Source organism: Salmo salar, chromosome 27, assembly GCF_965601325.2.
Source record: "Salmo salar chromosome 27, fSalSal1, whole genome shotgun sequence".
Lineage (NCBI taxonomy): Eukaryota > Metazoa > Chordata > Actinopteri > Salmoniformes > Salmonidae > Salmo > Salmo salar.
The window spans coordinates 4,488,794-4,495,846 of record NC_138317.1 but is presented as its reverse complement, the minus strand read 5'-3'; the positions used below and the strand labels follow the sequence as shown (position 1 = coordinate 4,495,846).

Genomic DNA, 7,053 nt, shown 5'->3' with positions numbered 1-7,053 from the left:
ACCACAAAAACCTGGAGTATCTCCGCGCCTCAACTCCAGGCAAGCGAGATGAACCGGGTAAACAGCAGGGCCCAACTTTTCCCTCTCCTACCGGCCAGGGTCGAAGAATGTCAAGCCGGATGCCCTGTCTCGCCGCTATAACCCCACGGTTACCACCCTGGAGCCCGAGACCATCTTTCCCACCTCGTGCCTGGCGACGGCACTCAGCTGGGGTATAGGGAGACAGGTCCGGGAGGCAGAGCAGAACCCTGGGGGGGCCCCAGATAACCGGATGTTTGTGCCTGACACTGTCCTCTCCGCGGTCCTGAAGTGGGCCCATTCCTCCAGGCTTGCCTGTCACCCAGGCTCTCGTCGGACCCTGGCCTTCATGCGACAGCGCTTTTGGTGGCCTACTATGGTTCCGGATGTTTCCGTGTTTGTCGCTGCCTCCACGGTCTGCGCACAGAACAAGACTCCTCGTCAAGCTCTGGCTGGTCCATCCAGACAGAAAATATTTACACAAGAAGCAACCTATTATCACACAGTCAAACTCTCATTTAATTTAGTAAGTTCACCATTCTGCTGTTCTCACTGTTAAACATCGCAGTGTTCAACACAACGGCTCTTTATCTCAATCATTTGAACTGATCAGTCAACACCAGTTTTTTTTCCTAAAGTAATCTAGTATCATTTAATTTCAACCCAATAAGCAAAAAATCTCACTGCCTGTCCCTCACCGTCCCTGGTCCCATTTTTTCCTGGATTTCGTCACGGGTCACCCCCCATCTGAGGGCAACACAGCCATCCTGACTGTAGTTGACTGGTTTTCCAAAGCCACCCACTTCATTCCTCTCCCCAAACTACCCTCGGCCAAGGAGACGGCCCAGCTTATGGTGCAGCACATCTTCCGGATCCACGGACTCCCGGTGGACATGGTCTCCAACCGGGATCTGCCATTTTCGGCCCGGTTCTGGAAGGCGTTCTGCATGCTCATTGGGTTGTTGGCCAGCCTGTCCTCCGGATTCCACACCCAGTCCAACGGCCAGTCAGAGCGAGCCAACCAGGACTTAGAGACGACTCTTCGCTGCCTCCGCCAACCCTACCACCCGGAGTCAGCTACTGGTATGGGTTGAGTACGCCTGCAAAACTCTTCCTTGCTCTGCCACGGGTCTCTCGCCCTTGTGTTCCTTGGGATATCAGCCTCCGGTCTTCCCAGAGCAAGAGGAGGAAGTCAGCAATCCCTCTGCCCAGATGTTCACCTGTCTCTGTCGCCATACTTGGAAGAGAGCCCGGGCCGCTCTGTTGAAGACCACTTCCAGGTATCAGCGACAAGTGGATCGCCACCGGACCCCTGCTCCACGCTATCGGCTTGGGCAGAGGGTATGTCTCTCCACCGGCGACCTGCCCCTCCAGGTGGAGTCCCGTAAACTTTCCCTCTGTTTCATCAGCCCGTTCCCCATCTCTAGAGTCATTAACCCCACTGCTGTTCATCTTTTGTTCCCTCGTACCCTCCGTATTCACCCTACTTTCCATGTGTCTAGGATTAAGCCCATGTCTCACAGCCCTTTGTCTTCTGTTTCCAGGCCCAATTCTCCTCCCCGTGTCATCGATGGCTATCCGGCGTACATGGTGAGATGTCTCCTGAGTGTTCGACTACAGGGCAGGGGTTTCCAGTACCTGGTTGACTGGAAGGGTTATGGCCCTGAGGAGAGGTGCTGGGTCCCCGCTAGATGAGCTGGGTCCCCAGCCCTCATCGCCGACTTCCACCGCCGGCACCCCGGTCAACCAGGTATGCACACAAGTAGAACACCAGGTCGTGCCCCTGGAGGGGGGGGGGGGGTACTACTGTCACACCATGATCTGTTTCACCTGTCTTTGTGATTGTCTCCAGTCCCCTCCAGGTGTCGCCCATCTTCCCCATTATCCTGTGTATTTATACCTGTGTTGTCTGTTGCCAGTTCGTTTTCTTTGTTCAAACCTACCAGCATTTTTTTTCTTCCCCCTTGCTCCTGTCGTTGCTGTAATCCCTGTTTTCTAGTTTCCCGGTTTTGACCATTCAAGCCTGCCTGTCGTCCAGTACCTTTGCCCCACTACTCTGGATTACCGACCTCTGCCTGACTTGAGCCTGCCTGCTGTTCCGGTACTTTACACCCTCTCTGGATTTTTGACCCGTGCCTGCCTTGACCTGTCATTTGCCTGGCCATTTTAAAGAATAAACTTTAGTTTCTTCTACACTGTCTGCACCTGGGTCATACCTTAACGTGACAGAATGAACAAATAACAGTTCACTTTCCTAGATGAGGTTTATTTCACATTGTGCACCATCTCATATTTGGATGAGTGGTTACACATGTCCATAATATTTTCTGTAAATAGAAAATAGTTACACTTACAAATGTTATTTTAAAATAAGTTATATTAGACTTGATATGAATGGTTCTTATTTCTTACCAGCGCAGACAAAGAGTTTGCAGTCTGCCCAAACACCTGTTTTTCTCTCCCCGTTGTCCAATAAGTGATGACTAACAGTTTGTCACACACAGACACAGCATCAGTATGTGCAATCAAATTCTATTGGCTAACAGACACTTTCTGAGACTTCCTCCCTTATCATACACAATTTACTAAGAGCCAAGCAACATATTCAAAGGATGGGGAGGTGGCTTGTCCAAGTAAGGACTCTTTTAATAATGCATTTTTGTTTAACACATTGCCTTTCCTTATTCCCCCTAGTAGGGCCCCAGTGCTGCACTAATCTGGAACACACATCTTAACAGGTCAGTCAGTCATATGCACCTCCCAAACTAATATCTACAGTTTATAACATGATATCCATATCTACAGTATAACTGTTACAAACATGTCCCATTCAGGGGCTGGCGATAAAATAATCATTTCATGAAACCACTACTCTAGTGCATTGATTCCTCTTGCCCTTAGTGACAGTGGCTTCACAGGTAAATGTTTAGACTGACTGAAGAACACAGGAGAAATGTCAGCACCAATGTCTCCCATCCTGATTCAATACCATAGTCACATTGCCAGGGAAGTAGGTTACATTACATACAAAACCTGCAGTCTGTAATGTACTGCAACTGGATGGAGAACGGATTTCATAGTGTGCGTTCTTCTGCATTTATACAGACATATCATTGTCTAATAGATAGTCAGAATACAGGTAGCTACCGTTGGTTGTTGCATGCATATGATACGTATAAAAAAACAACAGCTAAGTGTGATCATATAGTAAAGTTGTCAAGTCAAACTCCAGTCTATGGTAACGTTGTCAGTGTTACGCAAAAAGCCCATTTCCACAATAGCACATCACAGTGTTAAGGAATATCAGGGAAGTACACATCGTTGGAGGACAAGCATGCTAGTAATAAACACTACTTTCAGTATTTGGGTTAGAAACCCCACAGCAACATTTGACCTTTTGGAAGTCTTGGAAGATGCAGAGGGAGGGACTGTGCTACCGGATGCCTCCCTTACCCCAAGGATAACCTCAAACTGATTTTAATTGCATTGGAAAACTAGGATAGACATTGTTGATGATACAGGCCACAGCTGGAAGACAAACAGCTGGTGACACTCAATTAAAAGGCCTGACATTGGAGTAACTGTTGTTTAGACACCCCATTAGGTCAATTAAATAATGAGTCTCTTCTGCCAAAGGGAATAAGGGATAGTTCACTCCAAAATTTTAGTTGAGGTCAGACGTGGGCTAATGTACAGAGGTCCAGGCCGTCTGCTGTGTAGATCCAGCTCTGTGCCTCAACTCCAAATGAATTGGAAAGGATGGACTTTTGAGGTTTGAATATGTCTGACAAACTTTGATTTTTGAGTGAACTAGACAGTATCACTTTACAGACAGCTGAGGTCACTACGATTTTTTTTGGGCCACATAGCAGTTTGACTTCACAATGCATTGACAGAGACACTGCTGTGGTTACAATGGGTAAAAGGCAGGATCAACATATTTGGGTACTTTGGTTTGACTTAATTGGGTTTAGACCTTGTTAGGAACTTTCTATTAGACATTTGTTATAAAGGCAGGCAAGGCCAAACCTCCTCAGAATCCACAAAACATGTCAAAACTCTGTAAGGGTCAAGTCCTCAAGATATGAGGCTATAAACATGATACAACTGAGAAGTTCCTAACAAGGTCATGATGTGTATTCTCTGAGCCGCATCATGTAATATACAGTAATAAGCTATGAGAATATCAACGTGTTTGCTGTATCTGCGTATATCTAGCAGTAGCAGCATTTGTGAGACCACTTCCATTCACACATTACCTTGAACATGCAATGTTGGTGTGGAAGTTTACAGTGAGTGTCATCTTAGGATATGTGAGCAAAATACAGCTTTTGTGTTCTCAAGTATTGATGTCATGCACACATTGCTGATGATGTCAAAGTGTTTAAAACAAGAAAAATCACTGTATATTCCTTACATGGTATGTTTTGACAGTGCTTTACCTTCCAAAGTTGCCATTCACCCGAGAAATGCTATTGTTTGTCACAGATAGTAGGCTATAGGTTGCATTACTGGTTTCATTCTATATCAGTTAATTAGTTGTGCCTTCCGACAGGTTGTCATTCGTCCTTCCTGGCTCGGTCATTGGGGGCTGCCCTCTGAAGCACCAGGAGGCCAGAAAACGTGAGGGAGATTCCCACCCACCACAACGCAATCTGGGTCTCCCCGAAGATAAGCTGCCCCAAAAAGGCCTGTGGCAAAATACAGGTATTTACATTTAGTGCACCAGTCATTACACTATTTCTCTCTATTATTGACAGCAGTTAAAACGGAAAATCTGTGTTTCATGTATTAATTCAAACCATGCATTTTTAGACTATTAGGCTTCTACATTATTTAAAACTAATTGTGTCTTTTCCACAGGGAAACGTGTACTTACGGAAGATATGAAGTTGGAAGCGGTGGTGGTCACAGTGGTTCGGGTGGAGGAGGAAGAGTACCTGAGAGCCTTAGCGAGGAATGTCCACATCACAGCATTACAAGTGAAGAGCAGCCCCCCACAAAGAAGCCTCAGGGGGATGTGTAGCTGAAACAAACACACAAACACAATAGACCCCTTTCTGTGTTTGCAAACATTGCCGCACTAGGGTGACATGCACAAGTTGGTGGCAGAACAAGGGGGAGTTCTTATAGAATGCCAGCAAAAAAAAAGCCTCTATTTACATGTTGCTTTTGAGTGCATTTCACACTACTTTTGGATTATAATCATATTTTAAGGCTAATATGAATGTCCTGCTTTATATAATGTCTGTGTCATCATCGCAAATCAACTGCATTATAATTTTAAAAAACAGCCTATTTCAATGAGCGTTAGAATTCTAGCTAACAACTGCTGAATCCAAAATAGTTATTTTGCAAAGATAACAAGCAAATATAATCTTTGTGACTGTTCAAGCAAGAGTCTAAACATCATTGTAAGCATAGGAGAACCCAAAAAAGTGACTTTGTTAATAAGTAATAAAAACATAAATCTAGGCTATGTTGAATGGGCATAGATGGAGAAAGCGTTTTATTGTGCGTGACGTCAGTGTGTCGTGTACTGGAATGTGGTCTATATGAATGAAAACAATGTTATTTTGCAATCGAGTCACATCAAATAGTTGAGCTCCATTTCAGGGATTTGGAGCCTATTTCAGTTATGTGTCTTGATATGTAGATATATGTAAAATAAATATCTGACGGCTATATAAATAAATAATATAGACGATAACTCAAACGTAAAATCATGACACCTCATTATGAAGGTCGTTTCAAGCAGCCCAATTACAATATGGTATTGACATTGAATGGACAATTGCCCATATGTTAAACTAGGATCACATTCGGCCACTAGAATAAAATGATACTCAACATATGCAAATATATTGCTTTAACACCAAAAAATAAACGATGTAACACTGCACTACTGTAGGTCGCAAGAGCTGCAATGTCGTTCAAGCACGCGGGTACGACACGAGCTTGATACACAGCATCGCCTGTCCAGCTGAGCGAGCCGCCGATGGTGCTGCCGATGGTGCTGATGCTGAGCGCACGAGCTGGAATCTGGAGCCTTAAACTCATCACTGGAAAACCCCAACTTCCCTTCTCGCGGACGTATTGCTATGCTAACACATTGACATTTACATTATTCAAAGCCACCCGAATCCCATCGCATTAATAATTCAGGCGCTTAAACGGCGGCGATTCCTCACCCAGTCACAAGCGGTAGTTTCGTCCGGTTGTCTAAATTTCCGCTGCTCTCCCCATGATCGTAGCCCCGTTTCACATACACCTTTAAGGTAATCGGCACCAAGTGACAGCTTTGCAGATGAAGATGCGACAGCCCCGAGAAACCCCGCCAGGAGCGCATAGAAAACGCCGGGGAACATGTTGACAACCAAGGCACATATTTTTCTAATCCATCACATTCCTACGGCGGTATTGAGTTGAATGTGTGGGTAAAATGTAATCTACAGGCTACTTCCTAACAATAACCGCCCGGAGATAGCCACACCAATCAAAATACTTGCTCAGCGGGTAGGTGCACAAAGTGGTTGGACGCAGAACTCCACGGCTGTGTAGCATTGTGGGAAGAGTAGTTTCTTCAGCGGCATCACGTGTTCAGGAATTCTGTGGATATTGGACAAGGATGTATTTCACGAATCAATCGGTTTATGAGTGAGTTCTAGTCTCTCAAAGGCAAGACCCAATTAATGAATCATGATAGGCCTTTAATTAGTCTCATTCATATTTATAATATTAAATTAAAAGCCAGACGTTCTATTTTAAACACAAAAAATAATCATACATTAGGCAATAGGCTAGGTTAGCCTTATAGCCTACTACTTTGGTTAATCTGCTCTATATTAAAGTTGCCACTTTGAGAAACCTGACCAAATTCACATAGAAATGTGAGTTATAGACCTGTCATTCTCATTGAAAGCAAGTCTAAGAAGCAGTAGATGTGTTCTATGTGCTTTATATCTATGCTTCCTGGTCTTTCGTTTTTTGCATCATTTACTTTCGTTTTTTTTACACTAGCTTCAAACAGCTGAA

General features: G+C 44.7%; 1 non-coding gene across 1 annotated transcript; it reads right to left on the bottom strand.

Moving 5' to 3' along the window:
- Positions 1–2,633: 2,633 nt before the first annotated feature.
- On the bottom strand, positions 2,634–6,506 carry LOC106588204 (uncharacterized). Its single transcript, XR_014382982.1, has 3 exons — positions 6,210–6,506; positions 4,898–5,044; positions 2,634–4,709 (listed from the first exon to the last, which is right to left on the bottom strand). It is a non-coding gene; the product is annotated as an uncharacterized LOC106588204 (transcript).
- Positions 6,507–7,053: the final 547 nt, after the last annotated feature.